This window comes from Meles meles, chromosome 4 (assembly GCF_922984935.1).
Source record: "Meles meles chromosome 4, mMelMel3.1 paternal haplotype, whole genome shotgun sequence".
NCBI lineage: Eukaryota > Metazoa > Chordata > Mammalia > Carnivora > Mustelidae > Meles > Meles meles.
The window spans coordinates 140360697-140374890 of NC_060069.1; positions in this window are offsets into that span (position 1 = coordinate 140360697).

Consider the following 14194-nt stretch of genomic DNA (forward strand, 5'->3'; position numbering starts at 1 on the left):
AATCAGACAAGAAAAAGAAAGAAGTGTAGCCACTTTGGTAAGGAAGAAGTAAAACTTTCATTATTTGCCGATGACATGATACTATATATAGAAAACTCAAAAGATACCACCAAAAAACTACTAGAACTGATCAAATGAGCACAGTCAACTTGCAGTGTGCAAAATCAATCTACAGAAACCATTTCTATACACTAATGGTGAAGAAGTAGAAAGAGAAATTAGGAACACAATCCTGTTAACAAATACATCAGAAATAATAAGATAACCTAGGAATAAACTTGACCAAGTTTGTGACAGACCTGTACTCTGGAAATGATATAAAACATTGATGAAAGAAATTAAAGGTGACACAAACAAATGGGAATATCTTCCATGCTCATGGATTGGGAGATCAAATGGTGTTAAAATGTCCACACTACCCAAAGTCATCTACAGATCTAATCCTTTCCCTAGCAAAATACCAACAACATTTTTCATATAACTAGAACGAATAATCCTAAAATCTGTATGGAACCACAAAACACCCTAATAGCCAGAGCAGTCTTGAGAAAGAAGAGCAAGACTGGAGATATCACAGTCCCAGATTTCAACATATACTACAAAGCCATAGTAATCAGAACAATATGGTATTGACACAAAAATATTGTTTTCTGTCTTTCTTATAGGTTTTTGTCCCTCTTTTCCTCTTTTTATTTGTCTCCCTTTTGGTTTGTTGGTTTTTTAGTGACACACTTACATTCATTTCTCATTTAATTTTGTGTTTTTTCTATAGACTTTTTTTTTTTTTTGTGGTCTTTGATCTCTATTATTTCTTCAAATAAGCTTTCTGCCCCTTTGTTTCTCTCTTCTAGGACTCCTGTAATGCATATATGGGTTGGCCTGATGGTATCCCTTAAATCCTATAGGATTTCATTGTTTTTCATTCTTTGTTCTTTGTGTTCCTCAGACTGGATAATTCTAAATGTCTTTAATTTCATTGATTTATTTTCTTCTCCACCAAATGTATTATTGAACATCTCTAATAAATTTTTCAATTTGGTTATTACAATCATTAGCTCTACCATTTCTGTCCTTTTTAATGTTTTCTATCTCTTTATTGATTTTCATATTTTACTCATGCACTATTGTCCACAACTTTTATTTATTTGGTGCTTATTTTGAATTCTTTATTAGGTAAGTTATATACCTCTATTTGTTTCTGGAGGGGTTTTGTTTGTTTGTTTTTGTTCATTTAGATGGGCTATGTTTCCTTATTTCTTTTTAGCTCTTAACTTGTGGGGGGATCTGTGCAGCCCTTCCAGTCTTCATGGACTAGCTTCATAACAAAAAAAGGCCTTAACCAATCAGTTTGGCTAGAGATTTGCAGGCCCTCTAAAACCTTTTCTGTGGATCCATCTTCTCTGGACTTGTAAATGCAAATTCAAAACTAGAGTAATTTACCTTTTTTGTCAGGATTTCATAATCTCTTGCTTCCAATGGTGTCTGAGTTATGCAGGTTTTCTGGAGCTGTTGCAGGCACTTGGCTATCCTTTGTTTACAACAGCCCCTGGCTTCTCTAGCATACCAGTCCCATCATCACTCCAAGTTGAGCAAGACAGAAATCAGTCCCTTGAGCAGACCCCTGAAAAGCTGGAACATTAAACACATGCTTTATTATTCTCTCCTACCCTCACCCTCTCCCAATGGAGATGTTGCTGAAATGTACTGGCCTGTGTACTGGCCTGTGTCCGCTATACTGCCAATCATCTAGAGCAGCAGCAAGCCACCCAGCTCTCTTTTTTTCTCAGTGCCTCCAAGACGTGTAGAATATGCTAAATCCCATCAGTGTTCCAACACAAGCAAGACAGAAACTATTGCCCTGAAAAGCAGGAACACTGGTCATGCTCCAACTTCTTCCTTCTTCTGGGAGAGCGAGGAGAAATCCTCCTCCTCTACTTGTTCCACATTGGTGAGTGAGCACATCATAGTCTAAACCTTGGGTTATTCTTAGCAGACTCCAATTTAAAGATATTATTTATTTATTTATTTATTTGTCAGAAAAAGAGAGAGAGAGAGAGAGAGCACACAAGCAGGCAGAGTGTCAGGTAGAGGCAGAGAGAGAAGCAGGCTCCCTGCAGAGCAAGGAGCCCAATGCAGGCCTCAATTCCAGGACCCTGGGATCATGACATGAGCTGAAGGCAGTGGCTTAACTGACTGAGCCACCTAGGCATCCTAGTAGACCCCAATTTAGTGTTTTATTTAATTTCATACACTTTCATTCAGGCAAGACATAAACAAGTTTTTTGAAAAACCCTTGTGAAAAGTCAAAATACTGTATATGTATAATCCAGTTTTCTCTTTCCCTCCGTGTGAAGAAGCCAGGAGCTGTGTTTTCTGCCTGTAGCACTGGATTGAACCTAAGGGAGGGCCTATGGTGAATGAGGGTCATGAATTTTCCTACTGGCTTTAATGTGGATGGTTTTTTACTTTCCTGAGGTACAGAAGCCTTTTTAACTAGTTTCTCACAAAGGGAACTGTTCCACACTTTAGTTGAATCCTTGTCTCAGGGTCGGAGAGGTGGTGGGGACTGGAGAGAATCTATGGCTTTCTATTTTGCCATCTTGCTGATACCACTTCTCTCAATTTATTTTGACCACATGATAAACAGGTAGCTAAGAAAACGTTTTGGAAATATATATGAAGGGAGTATGACTTCCATTAAAATCACAAAATTTTCAAGCAATCAATCTTAGGACGTAACTTTTTTTTAAGATGTAACTTTTATTTAACCAATTTAAAAAGAATTACATTTAAAACATAATTATAAAGTGACCAATAATCATTACTTCATATTACATTATAATATATTGTTACATTATATCATTATTTTAGCTCAATTGTAACCCAAGTGTGACTAGACTGTGGAGCTGAGAAAATGATTATACAAATAAACAATGGCCAGACCACATATGACCAAAGAACTGTAACCCACACAAGAAGTCCAGGAAGGCAGACCACAACCTCTGTATCAATTGGTCCAGAATGTTCCCAGGTTGGTCACGACTACCAGCTTTATTTTTGTCTCTGCCTCCAACTTAGGACCAACCAGAGAATATCAAATATGTTCCTCAAACCAATCACATAAAATGCCCTGCTGTTAGGTGACCTCAAGCAACCTCATGAAAACAACTCCAGTTAGAGCACACATGAAGCCTTCATTTTTTCACTATAAGGCATTACCACTACCCTGCTTATGTTTGAGTCTCTGCCAAAATGAAGTTTTACCATAGAAAGCTCTGAATAGACTCATCTTCCTTTAGAATAGTTTATTCCTTAGTTTATTCCTTAGTTTATTTCCAAAGAGCATATTAGTAAAAGAATCCTCAAGTATACAGCAATTGCAATGCTGTTAGCTGGTCTGGATAATACTTGAATATATACCTACTGACCATTTCCTTCAATTTCAGTTTTATATATATATATGAATAATTGTATTATGTTAGTCACCACACAATACATCATTAGTTTTTGATTTAGTGTTCCATGGTTCATTGTTTGTGTGTGACACCCAGTGCTCTATGCAATCTGTGCCCTCCCAGTTTATATGTTATACTAAGAACTTCACAGTTTTTGAAGTCCTGGTCATGAGAAAAAAAAAAAAAGAAAAAAACAAAAAAGAAAGTAGGCATTAAACCAGCTTTTCTTAGATGGGAATTATTAAATAGCTTTTTAACTTCCTATACATAAAAGTAGCACGTGAAAATTTATCACATAAATATGCCACACCAGTAGGGAGTATCAAACAGGAAACTATCTCTAGAGAAATGTAGACAAAGTGCTAGAAAAAGTATATAAGAGAAGTGGCTCTGACTAATGTGACCTAACCTGACCTTGTGAATTTAAGCATGCAGTGAATTAAAGGCAGTGGTGTATTACTTGGGGCCTAAGTCTTAGATTGCTTAACAAAATCAGAATTGCCTTTCTGTGATGCTAGTCTCCCTGTCACCACCATGACCCTCTATCCACACATAATGTTTGTGTTTAAAATATATGAACAATTTGTGAGACTATGATTGGTGCCTCCAAGGAACAGAGGAGCTACCCAAACTTCACATGTAGGTCAGGGAAGGTGTAGCACGAGAGACACTATTAAAACGGGAGAAGAAAATAAGCATCATTGAAACATTCATCAGTACTGTGTGGAGACTATAGTTTACCTTAGTGAATTCTGGTTCATACTTTACAGAGTTTTATTGGCTTTTTAAAAAGGAGAACCTTAAAAATGCAGGCTATTCAATTACATATTTAGATTTGTAATGATTATGAATTTGGAAATCTATATTTCAAAAGTGTATTTTATATTAGTAAAAAATATGAATGGAATCTAATTTTAAGATATGATTTTATATTTCCAGTTAAACTATAATTATTGTATTTAAAATATGTGATTCTAAGTGAGACTTCTATGGATTATATTACATCAAAATAAAAAAATTCATTTTTAACACAGGTTCAAGTACAGACTAAATAGAGTATATCAGTAGAAGTGTTACCAACTCTGAAAACAAGAGGACCTAAGAGGTGTTTAGTATTATTTAAATTCAAAGATCTTTAACATAGCCTAAATGTCTACCTATATGTCCTCATGGCTACTTCTTTGACTTTTGGCCTTATCTCCTGAAACTATCTCCCTCATATCTAGCTTCAGGTAGAATATTGAGCACTGATCTATGGTTTTCTGTTTCTAGAACACACCGAGTTTTCTTATATGTTAAGAAATTTGTGCCACTTGCTTCCTCTACTAGAAACACATTTCCTCCAATGATATTTTCCTTTATCTTTCACTTTATTCAATTCTCTGCTCAAATGTGGTTTTAAACTAGCAATGATTATTCTCTTTCCTATAAGCCTGCTTTACGATATGCCTTTACAGCTTGGCCCTGGGATTTGCTTTGACTAATTGAATACAATGAAAGTGACATTTATGCCTCTTCATGGCCTAAGATTTAAAAGGTTTTGAGCACTTTGTCTCAGTTTCTTGAAAGTGTTCTGCTATGTAAAGAAGTTCAAACTTCTCAGCTGGAGGATAAGAGATGACAGAGAACAGAAAAAAGCCATCCCAACTGAGATCATCCCAAACCAGTCACTTTAGCATTCGATCACAGATGCACCAGTAAGCCTGAGATCAGAAAAACACCCAGCTAATCCCCTCTCAAATTGTCAAACCACCAAACTTTAAGCAAAATAAATGACTGATGTTTTAAGACCCTATATTTTTGATTGAATTGGGAAATAATAGCTAGGCAATACATTGTCTCGGTGGGTAATAACATTTGTTAAGTAGCATTTATTTGTCCTTCAGCATTTTTTTTTCTTCATAGAACTCATACTGATCTTTGAATACACATTTACATGTATGTGTGTATTTACATATATATACATATATGTATATATATATACATATATACATATATGCACGTATTTATTTATAAGTATCATTCAAACTACATCACCAACACTCAGAACAGTGCCCAACACAGACTGGTCATTAAACACTGATGAATGAAGGAAGGAAGGAAGGAAAGAAGGAAGGAAGGAAGGAATCAATGAACAAATCAATGAACCAATGAATCAGTAGATGAATGCATATTTGTGTTTTACACTGTCATGATGTCTAACTAAAATGAAATAGAATAAGCAAAAAAAAAAAAAAAGAGAGAAGCACAGGCATGATTTAGTATTGGGAACATAATAAAAGGAACAAGAGGAACACCACAGCTTTTCCTGAAGAGGAGCTACTTTGGAAGATGGTTTTAGTTATTTGGAGTCTCTTGAGATTCTATGTGAATTTTAGGATAAACTTTTCTATTGCTGCAAAAAATGTCATCCAGGCATTGATTGATAGGGAATTCATTGAATCTATAGTTCTTTTTGGGTAGTATAAACATCTTAACAATGTAAGTTCTTCTAGTCTATGAACATGCGGTAATTTTCCACTTATTCTTTATTTTTTTTCAAATTTTGTAATTTTTTTTCAAGTATCTATCAAATATTGAATATTTAATTATTTTCTAAGATTCCTACCTTTTCTAGGGTAAAGTTTTTTTTTTTTCCTCATTTTATTTATTTTTTCAGCGTAACAGTATTCATTCTTTTTGCACAACACCCAGTGCTCCATGCAAAACGTGCCCTCTCCATTACCCACCACCTGTTCCCCCAACCTCCCACCCCTGACCCTTCAAAACCCTCAGGTTGCCCCAACCTCCCACCTCTGACCCTTCAAAACCCTCAGGTTGTTTTTCAGAGTCCATAGTCTCTTATGGTTCGCTTCCCCTCCCCAATGTCCATAGCCCGCTCCCCCTCCCCCAATCCCACCTCCCGCAGCAACCCCCAGTTTGTTTTGTGAGATTAAGAGTCATTTATGTTTGTCTCCCTCCCAATCCCATCTTGTTTCATTTATTCTTCTCCTATCTCCTACCCCCCCATGTTGCTTCTCCATGTCCTCATATCAGGGAGATCATATGATAGTTGTCTTTCTCCGATTGACTTATTTCACTAAGCATGATACGCTCTAGTTCCATCCACGTCGTCGCAAATGGCAAGATTTCATTTCTTTTGATGGCTGCATAATATTCCATTGTGTATATATACCACATCTTCTTTATCCATTCATCTGTTGATGGACATCTAGGTTCTTTCCATAGTCTGGCTATTGTAGACATTGCTGCTATAAACATTCGGGTACACGTGCCCCTTCGGATCACTATGTTTGTATCTTTAGGGTAAATACCCAGTAGTGCAATTGCTGGGTCATAGGGTAGTTCTATTTTCAACATTTTGAGGAACCTCCATGCTGTTTTCCAGAGTGGTTGCACCAGCTTGCATTCCCACCAACAGTGGAGGAGGGTTCCCCTTTCTCCACATCCTCTCCAGCATCTGGCCCATAACCAGTAAGGAGATTGAAACAGTCATCAAAAATCTCCAAACAAACAAAAGCCCAGGGCCAGACGGCTTCCCAGGGGAATTCTACCAAACATTTAAAGAAGAACTCATTCCTATTCTCCTGAAACTGTTCCAAAAAATAGAAATGGAAGGAAAACTTCCAAACTCATTCTATGAGGCCAGCATCACCTTGATCCCAAAACCAGACAAGGATCCCACCAAAAAAGAGAACTACAGACCAATATCCTTGATGAACACAGACACAAAAATTCTCGCCAAAATACTAGCCAATAGGATTCAACAGTACATTAAAAGGATTATTCACCACGATCAAGTGGGATTTATTCCAGGGCTGCAGGGTTGGTTCAACATCCGCAAATCAATCAATGTGATAGAACACATTAATAAAAGAAAGAACAAGAACCATATGATACTCTCAATAGATGCTGAAAAAGCATTTGACAAAGTACAGCATCCCTTCCTGATCAAAACTCTTCAAAGTGTAGGGATAGAGGACACATACCTCAATATTATCAAAGCCATCTATGAAAAACCCACCGCAAATATCATTCTCAATGGAGAAAAACTGAAAGCTTTTCCGTTAAGGTCAGGAACACGGCAGGGATGTCCATTATCACCACTGCTATTCAACATAGTACTAGAAGTCCTAGCCTCAGCAATCAGACAACAAAAAGAAATTAAAGGCATCCAAATTGGTAAAGAAGAAGTCAAACTATCACTCTTCGCAGATGATATGATACTATATGTGGAAAACCCAAAAGACTCCACTCCAAAACTGCTAGAACTTGTTCAGGAATTCAGTAAAGTGTCAGGATATAAAATCAATGCACAGAAATCAGTTGCATTTCTGTACACCAACAACAAGACTGAAGAAAGAGAAATTAAGGAGTCAATCCCATTTACAATTGTACCCAAAACTATAAGATACCTAGGAATAAACCTAACCAAAGAGACTAAGAATCTATACACAGAAAATTATAAAGTACTCATGAAAGAAGAACTCATGAGGAAGACACAAAAAAATGGAAAAATGTTCCATGCTCCTGGATTGGAAGAATAAATATTGTGAAAATGTCTATGCTACCTAAAGCAATCTACACATTTAATGCAATCCCTATCAAAATACCATCCATTTTTTTCAAAGAAATGGAACAAATAATCCTAAAATTTATATGGAACCAGAAAAGACCTCGAATAGCCAAAGGAATATTGAAGAACAAAGCCAAAGTTGGTGGCATTACAATTCTGGACTTCAAGCTCTATTACAAAGCTGTCATCATCAAGACAGCATGGTACTGGCACAAAAACAGACACATCGATCAGTGGAACAGAATAGAGAGCCCAGAAATCGACCCTCAACTCTATGGTCAACTAATCTTTGACAAAGCAGGAAAGAATGTCCAATGGAAAAAAGACAGCCTCTTCAATAAATGGTGCTGGGAAAATTGGACAGCCACATGCAGAAAAATGAAATTGGACCACTTCCTTACACCACACACAAAAATAGACTCCAAATGGATGAAGGACCTCAATGTGAGAAAGGAATCCATCAAAATCCTTGAGGAGAATGCAGGCAGCAACCTCTTCGACCTCAGCCGTAGCAACATCTTCCTAGGAACAACGGCAAAGGCAAGGGAAGCAAGGGCAAAAATGAACTGTTGGGATTTCATCAAGATCAAAAGCTTTTGCACAGCAAAGGAAACAGTTAACAAAACCAAAAGACAACTGACAGAATGGGAGAAGATATTTGCAAACGACATATCAGATAAAGAGCTAGTATCCAAAATCTATAAGGAACTTAGCAAACTCAACACCCAAAGAACAAACAATCCAATCAAGAAATGGGCAGAGGACATGAACAGACATTTCTGCAAAGAAGACATCCAGATGGCCAACAGACACATGAAAAAGTGCTCCACGTCACTCGCCATCAGGGAAATACAAATCAAAACCACAATGAGATATCACCTCACACCAGTCAGAATGGCTAAAATTTTGTAATTTTTGAGTATATATGTCTTTTGCTATCAGTGCTTGAATGATAAACAGTATGTTGTGTGTGGGTATGTATGTGCATGTGTGTATATAAAATGGGATATTAATCAGCCTTAAAAGGGAAAGAAATCCTGACACATGCTACAACATAGATGAAACCTCGAATATTATACTGCATGAAATAAGCCTGTCATAAAATGAAAATATTGCATGATTCTACTTACACAAAGTACTTAAAATAGTCAAATCTGTAGACACAGAAAGTAGAATGATGGCTGTTTGAAGCCTAGAAAAGGGAAAATTGTGAAATTTTTTGTTTAAAGTGTAGAGAAATTCACTTTGGGAAGAAGAAAAAGTCCCAGAGATGAATGGTGGTGATTGTTGCACAGCAATATGAATGTACTCAGTATCACTGAAGTTTACATTTAAAAATAATTAAAATGTTAGTAATTCTAAAAAAATTGTATGTTTCTGGACTGTTAGAGAGAAGACCATGAATAGATGAAAATGTACATTGTTAAATCATGAGGAAATTACTATTAACCAGGAATACACAGTACGAGTACAATGGAATGAGAAGCTTTTCCAGAACTGAGTTTTAGAAAACAATGTCTTTCCCAAACTTCCCAATTTTTTCCCCACCCAATCCCCCAACCCACCTCCGCTCTGGCAACCACTAGTTTGTTCTCCATATTTAAGAGTATTTTTTTTCTCTCTCTTTTCTCTTTGTTCATTTGTTTTGCGTCTTAAATTCCATGTGAGTGAAATCATATGTTATTTCTCTTTCTGTGTCTTATTTCACTTAACATTATACCCTCAAGATCCATCCATGTTGTTGTAAATGGCAATATGTCATTTTTTTAAGAGCTGTGTAATTTTCGTGTGTGTGTGTGTGTGTGTGTGTGTGTGTGTGTGTGTGACTTCTTTATCCATTCATCTGTGGGTGGACATTTGGGCGGTTTCTAGATCCTGGCTATTGTAAATAATGCAATAGTAAACATAGAAGTGCATATATCTTTTTTAAATTAGTGTTTTCATTTCTTTTGTATAAGTACCCAGTAATGGAATTACTGCATCATATGGTATTTCCATTTTTAATTTTTTGAGGGGCCCTCATTCTGTTTGCCAGAGTGACTGCAACCAGATTGTATTCCTGCCAACCATGCATGAGGGTTCTTTTTCCTCCATATTCTTGCCAACACTTGTTTCTTCTGATTTTTATTTTAGCCATTCTGTCAGGGGTGAGGTGATATCTCATAATGGTTTCGATTTGCATTTCCCTGATAATGAGTGATGCGGAACATCTCTTCATAAATCTGTCAGTCAGTCTTCATGTGTCAGTGTGTCTTCTTTGGGGAAATGTCTGTTCATGTCTTCTGCCCATTTTTAATTGAGTTATGTGAGGTTTATTGGTGTTCAATTATATAAGTTCTTTATATATTTTGAATATTCGCCCCTATCAGATATATAATTTGCAAATATATTTTCTCATTTGGTGGGTTGTCTTTTTATTTTGTGGATTTTATCTTATTTATTTATTTATGCTGTGCAGAAGCTCAGGAGACATATCTAGAAAAATGTTGCTAAGGCAATGTCAAAGAGATCACTGCCTAGGTTTGTTTTTTAGGAATTTTACAGTTTCAGGCCACGTTCAGGTCTTTAATCCATTTTAAGTTTATTTTTGCGTTATGGTGTGTGAGGAAGTAGTCCAGTTTCATTCCTTTGGAAGTTGCTCTCCAGTTTTCCCAACGCCATTTGTTGAAGAGACTATCTTTTCCCCCTTGCATACTCTTGCCCCCTTGCCATAGACTATTTGACCATGTAATCTGGGCTTTATTTCTGGGCTCTCTATTCTGTTCTGTTGATCTATGCACCGATTTTTGTGTCAATACCATATTGTTTTGATTACTATGGCTTTGTAGTATATGTTGAAATCTGGGACTGTGATATCTCCAGTCTTGCTCTTCTTTCTCAAGACTGCTCTGGCTATTCAGGGTGTTTTGTGGTTCCATACAGATTTTAGGATTATTCGTTCTAGTTATATGAAAAATGTTGTTGGTATTTTGCTAGGGAAAGGATTAGATCTGTAGATGACTTTGGGTAGTGTGGACATTTTAACACCATTTGATCTCCCAATCCATGAGCATGGAAGATATTCCCATTTGTTTGTGTCACCTTTAATTTCTTTCATCAATGTTTTATATCATTTCCAGAGTACAGGTCTGTCACCAACTTGGTCAAGTTTATTCCTAGGTATCTTATTATTTCTGATGTATTTGTTAACAGGATTGTGTTCCTAATTTCTCTTTCTGCTTCTTCACCATTAGTGTATAGAAATGGTTTCTGTAGATTGATTTTGCACACTGCAAGTTGACTGTGCTCATTTGATCAGTTCTAGTAGTTTTTTGGTGGTATCTTTTGGGTTTTCTATATATAGTATCATGTCATCGGCAAATAATGAAAGTTTTACTTCTTCCTTACCAAAGTGGCTACACTTCTTTCTTTTTCTTGTCTGATTTCTTGGCTAGGCCTTTAGTACTATGTTGAATGAGAGTGGTGAGAGTTGACATCCTTATCTTGTTCCTGTTCTCAGGGGAAAAACCTGAGAGCTTCTGAGCTTGATGTTAACAGTGGGTTTTTCATATACTTCATTTACTTTGTTGAGGGTTTTTGCCATGAATGGATGTTGTGTACTAATATTTTTGTGGGATGCTTCACAACCCATTAAATCAATTTGAAAAGTGGTATTATGAAATAATTTGTTTTTCAAAATTGCATTTTCAAAGATTGTAAATAGTCAAACATTAAAATTACTTTATAATTGAATAAGGTATGCTAGTCACAATTAAATGTGATGTCTTTTTATTGAATAACTTTTGACAAATGTTATAAATACATTGCATTATCTTTTGTTTCCAACCTCCATATTTTTTGTTGTCCACTAGTGATTATTATAACTGTCAAAGCAATTAATTTTACTGCTTTTACCCTTAGAAAAACAACAACAAAAGGTAGGATTAAGTACATCTATGTGCTAGACAAGTCCTTTAGAAGAAAGAATTGGGAAAGTGAAGATTGCTTTGATTGACATGAACAATCAAAAATTGGAGAGTGATTAGTCGTATCCACAGTAAGAGAAGCAAGAAGACATTGTAAACTAATTTTTGTGTCAACCTTACCTTTTTTATATAGCCTTTCCTTTCTTTTATTTTACTTTTCAGACATTATTCAAGCATAATTCTTCAGCAGCTTCTTGCCTTGGACATTCAGCTAAAGGTTAAACCTCTATGTTAAAACTTCTATTAATGGTGGTGATTACTTCCACCTTAGGTGGCAGTATTAATATTGAGTTCAACATACTAAATTCCATAATTACCCTTCATAAAAAGTGAAAGAAATGAAATCAACCAATAATAATCTTCTACTATTGACTTAAATAAAACTGAGTGTGTTGGTTTTATCCTCTTCCAAAAAACCTGCCTTTTATACTGAGCAATCATAATTAAATAAATCTATATTGATAAAAGGTGAAAATAAACTTAACACCTTTGTAAAAAATTAAATTATATGTGTACAATATTGTACTGCTATTCTTCTTTACTGTTAACCAGCATTTTCCAATTGTGTTCACTTTAATATATTCCAAAATTTTGTAATTATACAGGATTTTTCAATACTAAAATATCATATTGTGTTATTAACTCAAAAGATAAGAGCATTGATTCTGACTTAAAATTAACTGAGAGTTTAATATGTTTAATTCCTTAGAATGTCAAATCTTTCAGATGGGAAAAAATCACAGGTTTTAAACAAACAAATAAAGAAACATAGAAACATAAATAAATATATTATGGATAACTAATTTGCTAATTGTCTTTAAGAGAATTTCCTAAAAGAAAACAAACTTTGCATTTCTTCAAAAATATTATTTAACTTGATATATCTCCCCATTTCAATTAAATATTATTAATTATCATCAGAGATCTACACCTCAAGAAAATAACAGATTTGATAACATATATTATTAAATTTTTTTTCTGGATAATTACTGTCATTGTGGGAGAATTAACCACTTTAACACGAAATGTTTTTGGGAATAAAAGTAGTCTTTTTGTACACTTTATAAAGGCTAGACACCAAACTTTGTCTAAATTCCTATTTTGAGGGCACCTGGGTGGCTCAGTGGGTTAAGCCGCTGCCTTCAGGCTCAGGTCATAATCTCGGGGTCCTGGGATCAGGTCCCACATAGGGCTCTCTGCTCAGCAGGGAGCCTGCTTCCCTCTCTCTCTCTCTGCCTGCCTCTCTATCTACTTGTGATCTGTCTCTGTCAAATAAATGTTAAAAAAAAAAATTCCTATTTTGATTGCACTTTTTCTTTAATGAACTAAACTCCAAACTGTATTAAAATGTCCCAAGGTTTTACATTAATGATCTTTTTCTGCTCTGAGATATAGTACAGATTACCACATTGCATTTAGTTGTCATATCTTTTTAATCTCTTCTGGTATGTGATAGTTTGCCTTGTTCTTTATGACCTTAACAATTTTGATGAGTGAGGATCAGATATTTGGTTGAAAAGAATGCCACAGAGGCAAAGTAACCTTCTCATCACATCATACTAAGGAGTTATAGGATATCCATATGACATCACTTATGAGGTTAACTTTGATCACTTGGTTAATTAGTGCTTGGCAGATCTTTCCAGGATTCTCTTTTCAGTCCTATAGAATCCCTTTTCTGTACTCATAATTTGAAAGCAAGTCACCAAGTCTAGACCACACTCTACAGAGGGAGATATTAAGCACCTTTGGGAAGGGGATTCCCCTACATATCTTATTTGGAATTGCCCTGTAAGAAATATGTTTCTTCCTTACTGTTTATTTTTTCAATAATTTATATCAATTTGTATTTATTTTATAGTTAGTATAAAATATATATAGTTAGTATAAAAGTAATGTTATTTTTTGCTCCAGATTAGATCATCTATTTTATTTTATTTTTATTTTTATTATGTTCAATTAGCCAACATTAATACATCATTAGTTTTTGACGTAGTGTTCAATGATTTATTACTTGTGTATAACACCCAGTGCTCATCCCAGCATGTGCTATTTTAGGTTGGCCCCTGTGTCCTTTAACATATTCGCCTCCTTTGGTTTTTTGAACACTTCCCTAGGTTTCAGGATAATGCAAGATAGTCCGGATACATTTTGTATTTGCCCTGTCCTTGCTGTAGAACCAGCCATTTCTCATAGAT